Here is a 12,997-nt window from a genome sequence, read left to right as displayed (position 1 = left end):
TGAATATGATTTATAGTGGATCTCCCTGGCACAAAACCATGTTGGCACTTGGCTATTACTTTATGGATGATGGGTGCAATTTTATTAGCCAGGATTTTTTAATATATCTTTCAGTCGGCATTAATGAGAGTAATTGGTTGGTATGAGCCTAGTTGTTCAGGAGGCTTGTTGTTTTTTTGGAAAAATAACTATCTTAGCCCCAGACCAAGAGCTTGGAGGCTGGTCACCTTTAAAAATATGTATAATAGGATTTGTCAAAATACTACTAATTTGATCCAAAAACATAGAATTCAGATGGGATACAGTCCATTTCTGTTGCTTTCCCTTTTGTCAAGCTTTTAATTGTCGTTAAAATCTCTTCCATGTCCGGTATATCCTCTAAGGTTATCTAGGGAGAGAGTACCCCACTAACACCAGGGAACAGGGTACAGTGACAAGTAGTCAATGGGAGATCCCTGGGTCTATATTCAAGTATAGACTATTTAACTTGCACAACACTCTATCTCTGCATGCAATCCTCAAGTTTGAACGGAGTCAATTAATTAATATAGAAAAAGGAATTTAAATTTCCACACTAAAATATGAACGTTCACAATCTTTTTAATCGAAATATAAAACAATACATATCAATTGACAAATTAAAATTTCAAAGAATGATCTTTGAAAAGAAATCTCTCTTTAAAAACACAAGGCAGGTAATAAAAACAAAACATTACAGTTGATCACATACATACTGACATTAACTTAAATAATTCCCAGTATACATCATAAGCAGGATCTGTAAATAAAAATAGTAACTGGTCACAAAATGAAATGTACAACAAAAAAGACAAAAAAGCCAAACCCCTATAATTTGTGGTTGACTGATATCTTTACCACCTTTGGTAGCTGGATCCAGAGGTCATTAGATAATCAAACCGTGACGTCAAATGTACCACTTATGCGTGCATATCACTTGCTCACTAGACCTTTCTTTGGATTCTAAATTGGACAAAGTGCGTCGACGCGTTTCGGTGCAAGGAACAAAGAGATATTGCAGCACCTTCCTCAGGACTTGCCGTTTCTTTGGGGGTCACCGGCTTCAGAGAATGTTGCTTTACACCCTTGCTGTAGATATATGAGGAAAAGCAAGGTATAACTGTTTTGCATGGATCTCAGTATAATTACACAATTTGCTGTATATATTCTGCATATATTGTCTACTCCACTCATTATATGAGTGTATATATTCTAAGACATAATCTGATCCTTGCCTATTACCTATGTTGACTATCCACTTCTGTTATTAGTGTACATATTATGGTCTTTACATTGGCAGGAAAACAGTTTATGTCACCTCTGTGTTCTTTACAGGTAAATCTCGTTACTCTCACATAACCCAACGTCCATTTCCTGAAGGTTCTATTAATCGTTTCCCTGCAGGTCATATACGCAAAACCTCACAAATATAGCATATTGTCACTTCCCTCCGTAGTCATTTTAGTGTGGAAATCGTGAATAGGGAAGGGGGTTAAGTGATCCCCTAGAGCCCCTCTCCCTCTAGGGACCACCCTTTGTTCCAGAGGTATGGGTTGTTATCCATGTAATTCGTGCTTACCGTTGGACATTACAACAGTGTATCATATACGATGTAGTTGGAGGAATAACCTTTCATCTTCCGAGGATGGTCTCCCGGTCTCTCTAAGTGGGAACACAGATTGCATTTCTCAAGGACTTTATTTCCATAGGAGTCACACTTATAATGCACCTAAGTATCTGGTATAATTACCTTTTAAATATACACTTGAAGAGAAGGGAAACCTGGGGCCTCTTATCTTCCTAGTTTATCAGAGATACCACTTTTGCCTTCTTTCGCCTTCTTTATCCCGGCTTATAGAAGTTCTTAACAGAGGCGGAAACACATAACACTGTTTAAAATTGTTATCCTGCTCTTTATTCATTTTTTACCACCTTCCTAGATTTACCATTAATATATATGTTCCCACTATTTACCTTGCATCCACTCTTAGATGGATAGTGGGAAGTTGATCCAAACTTTGTTTTTGGTTGATAGCGGAAATTCTAGGTTCCTTCATTCATGACCATATTTATCTATTTAAACATGAATTCTCACGTTAGAGGCATTAACTCATATACTCCCTACCCCCGCTCTTCTTATACTTGAAAAAGGTTTCTATTTAGCTATGTTAAAATTGTGCACCACGATAGGAGGATTATCTCGCCTTACCTCAAACTTTTAAAAGCATATCTTGAACGGGCATACACCAACTTAGCATCCACCTTGAACTGGATATGTTCTATTTAAGAAGAAAGTACATGTCGGTATATATTTAATCACGATTATATCTTGTATTATTTAAAACTTGCTACAGCCTGCATATCATGTACGGGGATGTCAGCTAAAGTGTGCTCGGCTGCATCTGTTCGTTACTATTTGTAACTTCCCCGTTTTTTGCCAAATTGCTTGGGTTATTATCGTGATCTGACCTCCGCCCTCTGAAATCAGTGCATGTAGAGGACCCTTAGTTTCTTTCAAATGTTGATAGTGACAATTTTATTTGCGGGACTATCGGAGCTTATATTAAAGGGGTTCCCTGCTCACTCGATGTATTATGGTTATGGCAGCCTTCCTCCGTAATCTGCCCTCTCTCTATAGGTAACCGGGAGGATCCCCCCGTAGTATGCCATTGTATCGATCAAGGGGTCTTACCGTTATATGGCGCGGGTTCTGCTTCTGCCTCGTTCGATCTCCTCGGGTACCTTCGCTTTGGGTATGCTGTATTTAGACGCGTTTTAAAGAGGTTGATTGATTAGTTAATTTCACCTGGATCGCGCACATGCGCATATCGCCCATCGTTCTTGGCTATTTGTGGCGCCATCTTAAGATGGTGTTGTTTTAGTTATTTTATCGCAATAGCCTGCATTGGACCACTAGTCTCGGTATATATATATTGAGAACATGTTTAATAGATCATTTCCTAAGGCTTATGCTGAGCGGTTTTGTATTTATACGCGTTTTGAAGAGGTTGATTGATTAGGTAGTTTCACCTGGATCGCACACATGCGCATATCGCCCATCGCTCCTGGCTATTTATGGCGCCATCTTAAGATGGTGTTGTTTTGGTTATTTTATCGCAATAGCCTGCGTTAGACCACTAGTCTCGGTATATATATATTGAGGACATGTTTAACAGATCTTTTCCTAAGGCTTATACTGAGTGGTTTTGTATATTTTATATTGTTTTAATTTCCTTTTTTTTAATATGAACCGCGCTCAGAAGTCTAAATGAAGTCCCTCTGCGTTTTTAGTGTTTTATGTCTGAAATTTAATATTGGCTAGGTAGTGTCGGTTTTTTTAATTTTAGAGTCAACTTTTACGGAGATTCTAAGGTATTTTTTATTGATGCTAATCAGAAAGGGCATTCACAGATCCCTTTTCCTATTATCTTGAAGGACCAGTGTAGCCATTATGTTGTTACTGATGCCTACCCTTTACAGTATTTCAAAATTGGGCTATCTTCTTCACTTACTCATTTATTCCGTTAAACTTCTACCTTTATTGCTACTAATTGAATACATTATATAGTATCTTTACTGTTCGTAACTGTCATTTTTTAGAGGTCCACTGTGTTTGTCCCTTAAGTTGCAACTTTTCTTTACTTGCTCCCCATTATATGAGTGATTCCCACTCTTCTCGTGAGTTAAGGCCGCATTTAATGGTGTTGAATTTTACCATGAACCATTGTTCCTGTTGCTTCCTCCTGTTTTTACTGTTTCCTAATCTGGTTTGTTCTATTATCCTCTCGAGAATGACCCATCTCAGATCTTTCTCACAGTGTCCTTTCTCTTTCCAGTGTGACACTAGTGGCGCATTTTCCTTGTTGTTCCTGATTGCAGATTTATGTTCTCCTATTCTAAGCCTCAACTCTCTACCTGTCTCACCTATATATGCCTGATTGCAGGGGCACAGGATCATGTATATTACATTTTTCGTTTTACAGTTGTTCAGTGTGGTGATTTCGTGAGTGGTTCCATTGTGTTCTACCTTTTTGGTAACCATACATAGTTCACAGATGCAGCAGCTGCCGCATTTGTGATTCCCTACTGCTCTGATTCCTGTGAGGGTAGTTTGTCTTTCTACAATGTCTTCCCGGTATGTGTGTACCAGGGTCGACCTCAGGTTTTTATTTTTCCTGTACGCAAATAGTGGCCGCTGTAGTGTATTTTCAGTACCATCATTAAGGATTTTCCAGTTGTGATTAATTATATTCTTCACCTGATTGGCTACCACTGAGTATTGGCTCACCATATCTATTTTATCCTGTGTTTTATTTTTTTATTTTTTGGTCAGCAAACAGTCCCTGTTGTAATATCTGGCTCTTTTTAAAGAATGATCTATCAATTTTTTTGGATAGCCCCTGTCTCTGAATTTTTGCTTCATCTCTTCAGCGTGTTTATAGAAATCCTCTATTTCTGTGCAATTCCTCCTCAGACGGAGGAATTCTCCAAATGGAATAGAGTCTTTTTGACTCCTGGGGTGGTAGCTACCATAGTGCAACAGTGTGTTGCGATCAGATTCTTTTTTGTATAGTTCTACCTTGAGTTGTTGGTCATGTGATTTTATGCAGATATCCAGGAAGTTAACTTTAGTTTTACTATAGGCGGCTGTGAATCGAAGGTTCACGTCGCCTAAGTTTAGCCAGGACAGGAATTCATCCAGTAGTTCTGCTGTTCCCTGCCAAATAAAAAAGATGTCGTCTATGAAACGTGCCCAACTTCGAATATTTTCGTAGTATGGGCTTACTTCATTATAAATGTGTTTGTTCTCAAACACACTCACGTAGATGCAGGCTAAGCTCGGCGCACAGGTTGCGCCCATGCTCGTCCCCTTTCGTTGGATGTATAAGTCTTTTTTGAATAAAAAAAGATTAGTCAGGAGAACCATAGAGACACACTGGACTATAAACTCCTTATTGCCTCCCACAATGTCCGTTTCTTCCAGGAGGGTCCTAATAACCTCTATCGTGTCTCTTTGAGGTATATTGGTGTAGAGTGACTCTACATCGAGAGTCACAAGGAGTTCAGTTTCTTCATCGTACTCCATTCCTTCCACTTTCGCTATCATGTCGGCAGTATCCCGGATGTAGGATTTCTGCTTCTCTACCAATGGTTTTAGGAACCTGTCAGCGTAGATGCTTAACGGTTCCAGCAGTGAATCAATAGATGCGACTATAGGTCTGAGGGGAGGATTGTCTATGCTCTTGTGGACTTTAGGAAGTCCATAGAACGCTGGTGTCTTAGGGTTTGTATTATTCAAAAATTTCAATTCCTCTTCCGTAATGTCTCCTTGTGTGAATGCTTGATGAAGAAATTTCTCTACCTCTTTTTTTAGGACGTTGAGTCTATTCTGAGGTACTCTAGTATAATGGCTCTCATTTGAAAGAAGAGTCATCACTCTCTTGTCGTAGTCGTCGGTACTGAAGACGACTACTCCTCCACCCTTATCTGCGGGTTTTATTGTGATCCGCGTATCTTTAGAGAGGGAGTCTATCGCCTCTCTTTGGGCTCTGGTGATGTTGTGGTCCTGGAAGTGTTTTTTATTCAGGAGTGTCCCTATTTCTAGTTTCACAACTGATTCGAAGATTTCAAGATTTTTGTCCACCATGCCTAGACTTGGGGTGAACGTAGACTTGGCCCTAAGGCCTGAGTCCTGTGGGGCTTCCCTAATTGGTCTATCCTCAAAAAAGCGACGGAGACGGATTTTCCGGAAGAAGGATCTCAAATCTTTTTCTAATTGAAATTTATTGATTCCTGCTGTAGGTACAAAATTAAAACCCATCCCTAGGACTTGTTCTTCAACCTCGGTTAGCATCCTATGTGACAGATTGATGATGGGTGTTTTTTCTACCGCCAGTATACCTTGTTCCTGGTGCGTTTGTATTCTTGAGGGGCCTGGTTATAATATTATACAGAAAACCAGATACTAATAGAAATGAAGGCACAAGAGTAAGATTCCAGCAAAGGAGACCAAGACATTTAAATTTCTCGGGCACCTCCGAAAGCAGTGGCGAAGAAGATACACACATGAGGGAAGACGATGATTATGCAGGACCTAATAGAGAGTATGAGAAAGCTTTTTTAGACCAGCGCCCACAGAGAACGCGGGGAGGTTTTCGAGGCAGAGGGAGAGGTCAATATACAAAGAGACCAGCTCCAAGGGAACAGGAACAAGAATACCAACAGAACCAGGCCCCTCAAGAATACAAACGCACCAGGAACAAGGTATACTGGCGGTAGAAAAAACACCCATCATCAATCTGTCACATAGGATGCTAACCGAGGTTGAAGAACAAGTCCTAGGGATGGGTTTTAATTTTGTACCTACAGCAGGAATCAATACATTTCAATTAGAAAAAGATTTGAGATCCTTCTTCCGGAAAATCCGTCTCCGTCGCTTTTTTGAGGATAGACCAATTAGGGAAGCCCCACAGGACTCAGGCCTTAGGGCCAAGTCTACGTTCACCCCAAGTCTAGGCATGGTGGACAAAAATCTTGAAATCTTCGAATCAGTTGTGAAACTAGAAATAGGGACACTCCTGAATAAAAAACACTTCCAGGACCACAACATCACCAGAGCCCAAAGAGAGGCGATAGACTCCCTCTCTAAAGATACGCGGATCACAATAAAACCCGCAGATAAGGGTGGAGGAGTAGTCGTCTTCAGTACCGACGACTACGACAAGAGAGTGATGACTCTTCTTTCAAATGAGAGCCATTATACTAGAGTACCTCAGAATAGACTCAACGTCCTAAAAAAAGAGGTAGAGAAATTTCTTCATCAAGCATTCACACAAGGAGACATTACGGAAGAGGAATTGAAATTTTTGAATAATACAAACCCTAAGACACCAGCGTTCTATGGACTTCCTAAAGTCCACAAGAGCATAGACAATCCTCCCCTCAGACCTATAGTCGCATCTATTGATTCACTGCTGGAACCGTTAAGCATCTACGCTGACAGTTTCCTAAAACCATTGGTAGAGAAGCAGAAATCCTACATCCGGGATACTGCCGACATGATAGCGAAAGTGGAAGGAATGGAGTACGATGAAGAAACTGAACTCCTTGTGACTCTCGATGTAGAGTCACTCTACACCAATATACCTCAAAGAGACACAATAGAGGTTATTAGGACCCTCCTGGAAGAAACGGACATTGTGGGAGGCAATAAGGAGTTTATAGTCCAGTGTGTCTCTATGGTTCTCCTGAATAATCTTTTTTTATTCAAAAAAGACTTATACATCCAACGAAAGGGGACGAGCATGGGCGCAACCTGTGCGCCGAGCTTAGCCTGCATCTACGTGAGTGTGTTTGAGAACAAACACATTTATAATGAAGTAAGCCCATACTACGAAAATATTCGAAGTTGGGCACGTTTCATAGACGACATCTTTTTTATTTGGCAGGGAGCAGCAGAACTACTGGATGAATTCCTGTCCTGGCTAAACTTAGGCGACGTGAACCTTCGATTCACAGCCGCCTATAGTAAAACTAAAGTTAACTTCCTGGATATCTGCATAAAATCACATGACCAACAACTCAAGGTAGAACTATACAAAAAAGAATCTGATCGCAACACACTGTTGCACTATGGTAGCTACCACCCCAGGAGTCAAAAAGACTCTATTCCATTTGGAGAATTCCTCCGTCTGAGGAGGAATTGCACAGAAATAGAGGATTTCTATAAACACGCTGAAGAGATGAAGCAAAAATTCAGAGACAGGGGCTATCCAAAAAAATTGATAGATCATTCTTTAAAAAGAGCCAGATATTACAACAGGGACTGTTTGCTGACCAAAAAATAAAAAAATAAAACACAGGATAAAATAGTTATGGTGAGCCAATACTCAGTGGTAGCCAATCAGGTGAAGAATATAATTAATCACAACTGGAAAATCCTTAATGATGGTACTGAAAATACACTACAGCGGCCACTATTTGCGTACAGGAAAAATAAAAACCTGAGGTCGACCCTGGTACACACATACCGGGAAGACATTGTAGAAAGACAAACTACCCTCACAGGAATCAGAGCAGTAGGGAATCACAAATGCGGCAGCTGCTGCATCTGTGAACTATGTATGGTTACCAAAAAGGTAGAACACAATGGAACCACTCACGAAATCACCACACTGAACAACTGTAAAACGAAAAATGTAATATACATGATCCTGTGCCCCTGCAATCAGGCATATATAGGTGAGACAGGTAGAGAGTTGAGGCTTAGAATAGGAGAACATAAATCTGCAATCAGGAACAACAAGGAAAATGCGCCACTAGTGTCACACTGGAAAGAGAAAGGACACTGTGAGAAAGATCTGAGATGGGTCATCCTCGAGAGGATAATAGAACAAACCAGATTAGGAAACAGTAAAAACAGGAGGAAGCAACAGGAACAATGGTTCATGGTAAAATTCAACACCATTAAATGCGGCCTTAACTCACGAGAAGAGTGGGAATCACTCATATAATGGGGAGCAAGTAAAGAAAAGTTGCAACTTAAGGGACAAACACAGTGGACCTCTAAAAAATGACAGTTACGAACAGTAAAGATACTATATAATGTATTCAATTAGTAGCAATAAAGGTAGAAGTTTAACGGAATAAATGAGTAAGTGAAGAAGATAGCCCAATTTTGAAATACTGTAAAGGGTAGGCATCAGTAACAACATAATGGCTACACTGGTCCTTCAAGATAATAGGAAAAGGGATCTGTGAATGCCCTTTCTGATTAGCATCAATAAAAAATACCTTAGAATCTCCGTAAAAGTTGACTCTAAAATTAAAAAAACCGACACTACCTAGCCAATATTAAATTTCAGACATAAAACACTAAAAACGCAGAGGGACTTCATTTAGACTTCTGAGCGCGGTTCATATTAAAAAAAAGGAAATTAAAACAATATAAAATATACAAAACCACTCAGTATAAGCCTTAGGAAAAGATCTGTTAAACATGTCCTCAATATATATATACCGAGACTAGTGGTCTAACGCAGGCTATTGCGATAAAATAACCAAAACAACACCATCTTAAGATGGCGCCATAAATAGCCAGGAGCGATGGGCGATATGCGCATGTGCGCGATCCAGGTGAAACTACCTAATCAATCAACCTCTTCAAAACGCGTATAAATACAAAACCGCTCAGCATAAGCCTTAGGAAATGATCTATTAAACATGTTCTCAATATATATATACCGAGACTAGTGGTCCAATGCAGGCTATTGCGATAAAATAACTAAAACAACACCATCTTAAGATGGCGCCACAAATAGCCAAGAACGATGGGCGATATGCGCATGTGCGCGATCCAGGTGAAATTAACTAATCAATCAACCTCTTTAAAACGCGTATAAATACAGCATACCCAAAGCGAAGGTACCCGAGGAGATCGAACGAGGCAGAAGCAGAACCCGCGCCATATAACGGTAAGACCCCTTGATCGATACAATGGCATACTACGGGGGGATCCTCCCGGTTACCTATAGAGAGAGGGCAGATTACGGAGGAAGGCTGCCATAACCATAATACATCGAGTGAGCAGGGAACCCCTTTAATATAAGCTCCGATAGTCCCGCAAATAAAATTGTCACTATCAACATTTGAAAGAAACTAAGGGTCCTCTACATGCACTGATTTCAGAGGGCGGAGGTCAGATCACGATAATAACCCAAGCAATTTGGCAAAAAACGGGGAAGTTACAAATAGTAACGAACAGATGCAGCCGAGCACACTTTAGCTGACATCCCCGTACATGATATGCAGGCTGTAGCAAGTTTTAAATAATACAAGATATAATCGTGATTAAATATATACCGACATGTACTTTCTTCTTAAATAGAACATATCCAGTTCAAGGTGGATGCTAAGTTGGTGTATGCCCGTTCAAGATATGCTTTTAAAAGTTTGAGGTAAGGCGAGATAATCCTCCTATCGTGGTGCACAATTTTAACATAGCTAAATAGAAACCTTTTTCAAGTATAAGAAGAGCGGGGGTAGGGAGTATATGAGTTAATGCCTCTAACGTGAGAATTCATGTTTAAATAGATAAATATGGTCATGAATGAAGGAACCTAGAATTTCCGCTATCAACCAAAAACAAAGTTTGGATCAACTTCCCACTATCCATCTAAGAGTGGATGCAAGGTAAATAGTGGGAACATATATATTAATGGTAAATCTAGGAAGGTGGTAAAAATGAATAAAGAGCGGGATAACAATTTTAAACAGTGTTATGTGTTTCCGCCTCTGTTAAGAACTTCTATAAGCCGGGATAAAGAAGGCGAAAGAAGGCAAAAGTGGTATCTCTGATAAACTAGGAAGATAAGAGGCCCCAGGTTTCCCTTCTCTTCAAGTGTATATTTAAAAGGTAATTATACCAGATACTTAGGTGCATTATAAGTGTGACTCCTATGGAAATAAAGTCCTTGAGAAATGCAATCTGTGTTCCCACTTAGAGAGACCGGGAGACCATCCTCGGAAGATGAAAGGTTATTCCTCCAACTACATCGTATATGATACACTGTTGTAATGTCCAACGGTAAGCACGAATTACATGGATAACAACCCATACCTCTGGAACAAAGGGTGGTCCCTAGAGGGAGAGGGGCTCTAGGGGATCACTTAACCCCCTTCCCTATTCACGATTTCCACACTAAAATGACTACGGAGGGAAGTGACAATATGCTATATTTGTGAGATTTTGCGTATATGACCTGCAGGGAAACGATTAATAGAACCTTCAGGCAATGGACGTTGGGTTATGTGAGAGTAACGAGATTTACCTGTAAAGAACACAGAGGTGACATAAACTGTTTTCCTGCCAATGTAAAGACCATAATATGTACACTAATAACAGAAGTGGATAGTCAACATAGGTAATAGGCAAGGATCAGATTATGTCTTAGAATATATACACTCATATAATGAGTGGAGTAGACAATATATGCAGAATATATACAGCAAATTGTGTAATTATACTGAGATCCATGCAAAACAGTTATACCTTGCTTTTCCTCATATATCTACAGCAAGGGTGTAAAGCAACATTCTCTGAAGCCGGTGACCCCCAAAGAAACGGCAAGTCCTGAGGAAGGTGCTGCAATATCTCTTTGTTCCTTGCACCGAAACGCGTCGACGCACTTTGTCCAATTTAGAATCCAAAGAAAGGTCTAGTGAGCAAGTGATATGCACGCATAAGTGGTACATTTGACGTCACGGTTTGATTATCTAATGACCTCTGGATCCAGCTACCAAAGGTGGTAAAGATATCAGTCAACCACAAATTATAGGGGTTTGTCTTTTTTGTCTTTTTTGTTGTACATTTCATTTTGTGACCAGTTACTATTTTTATTTACAGATCCTGCTTATGATGTATACTGTGAATTATTTAAGTTAATGTCAGTATGTATGTGATCAACTGTAATGTTTTGTTTTTATTACCTGCCTTGTGTTTTTAAAGAGAGATTTCTTTTCAAAGATCATTCTTTGAAATTTTAATTTGTCAATTGATATGTATTGTTTTATATTTCGATTAAAAAGATTGTGAACGTTCATATTTTAGTGTGGAAATTTAAATTCCTTTTTCTATATTAATTAATTGACTCCGTTCAAACTTGAGGATTGCATGCAGAGATAGAGTGTTGTGCAAGTTAAATAGTCTATACTTGAATATAGACCCAGGGATCTCCCATTGACTACTTATCCTCTAAGGTTGCCTGGTCTACAACGTCCAATTTTTCATTATCTACCTAATCTAAATACATTTTGATATCTAATAGATCACCCCCTACCACCGCAGTGTATAAGTCCCGGTAAAACGCCAGAAGGCATCTCTTATAAGTTCAGGGTCAGTTATTTGGCCTAACAGAGGATCACATATCTCGCGTATCAGATTTGCAAAGGTCTGTTGCCTTGTGCGTACGGCCAGTTGGTTACCTATTTGTTCATTCACCTCGTACACCATTTCCTTTTGTGACAAAGCTTTTTTAATCAATCAATCAATCAATCAATCAATCAATCAATCAATCAATCAATCAATCAATCAATCAATCAAAGACATTTATAGAGCGCACTACTTACCCGGAGGGTCTCAAGGCGCTAGGGGGGGGGGTGCTGCTACTGCTCGAACAGCCAGGTCTTGAGCTTCTTCCTGAAGGAGAGGTGGTCTTGGGTCAGGCGCAGGTCGGACGGGAGGGAGTTCCAGGTCTTGGCGGCCAGGTAGGAGAAGGACCTTCCTCCTGTTGTCGCTCTTTGGATGCGGGGGACGGCGGCGAGGGCGTGGTTGGTCGATCGGAGGTGGCGTTTGGGAGCGTAGAAGTTGAGGCGGTTGTTGAGGTAGCTCGGGCCTTGGTCGTGTAGGGCTTTGTGTGCGTGGGTGAGGAGACGGAAGGTGATTCTTTTGTTGACGGGGAGCCAGTGCAGGTCTCTTAGATGTCCAGAGATGTGGCTGCGTCGGGGGATGTCGAGGATGAGTCTGGCTGAGGCGTTCTGGATCCGCTGGAGTCTCTTCTGTAGCTTGGCTGTGGTTCCGGCGTAGAGGGCGTGGCCGTAGTCCAGTCGGCTGGTAATGAGGGCCTGGGTGACCGTCTTCCTGGTCTCAGTGGGGATCCACCGGAAGATCTTCCGTAGCATGCGCAGGATGTGAAAACAGGACGCGGAGACGGCGTTGACTTGTCTGGTCATGGAGAGGGAGGAGTCCAGGATGAAGCCCAGGTTGCGTGCGTGGTCCGTCGGTTTGGGTGCGGTGCCGAGGGCGGGGGGCCACCAGGAGTCGTCCCAGGCGGAGGGCGAGGAGCCCAGGATGAGAACTTCCGTCTTGTCTGAGTTCAGTTTCAGGCGGCTGGTTGTCATCCACTCGGCTACGTCTTTCATCCCTTCGTGAAGGTTGGCTCTGGCGGTGGCGGGGTCGTTGGTGAGGGAGAGAATCAGCTGG

General features: G+C 41.0%; 2 long non-coding RNA genes across 2 annotated transcripts; one reads left to right on the top strand and one right to left on the bottom strand.

The window, feature by feature from the left end:
• Positions 1-593: 593 nt before the first annotated feature.
• Positions 594-2,809, bottom strand: LOC144821753 (uncharacterized). The gene is made up of 6 exons (XR_013608421.1): positions 2,711-2,809; positions 2,228-2,297; positions 1,993-2,091; positions 1,769-1,881; positions 1,598-1,680; positions 594-1,107 (listed from the first exon to the last, which is right to left on the bottom strand). It is a non-coding gene; the product is annotated as an uncharacterized LOC144821753 (long non-coding RNA).
• A 6,575-nt stretch (positions 2,810-9,384) lies between these two features.
• Positions 9,385-11,598, top strand: LOC144821752 (uncharacterized). Its single transcript, XR_013608420.1, has 6 exons — positions 9,385-9,491; positions 9,905-9,974; positions 10,111-10,209; positions 10,320-10,432; positions 10,521-10,603; positions 11,094-11,598. It is a non-coding gene; the product is annotated as an uncharacterized LOC144821752 (long non-coding RNA).
• Positions 11,599-12,997: the final 1,399 nt, after the last annotated feature.

This window comes from Lissotriton helveticus, chromosome 2_2 (assembly GCF_964261635.1).
Source record: "Lissotriton helveticus chromosome 2_2, aLisHel1.1, whole genome shotgun sequence".
NCBI classification, from domain to species: domain Eukaryota; kingdom Metazoa; phylum Chordata; class Amphibia; order Caudata; family Salamandridae; genus Lissotriton; species Lissotriton helveticus.
The sequence above is the reverse complement of the archived record's forward strand: the minus strand, read 5'-3'. Positions and strand labels throughout refer to the sequence as shown.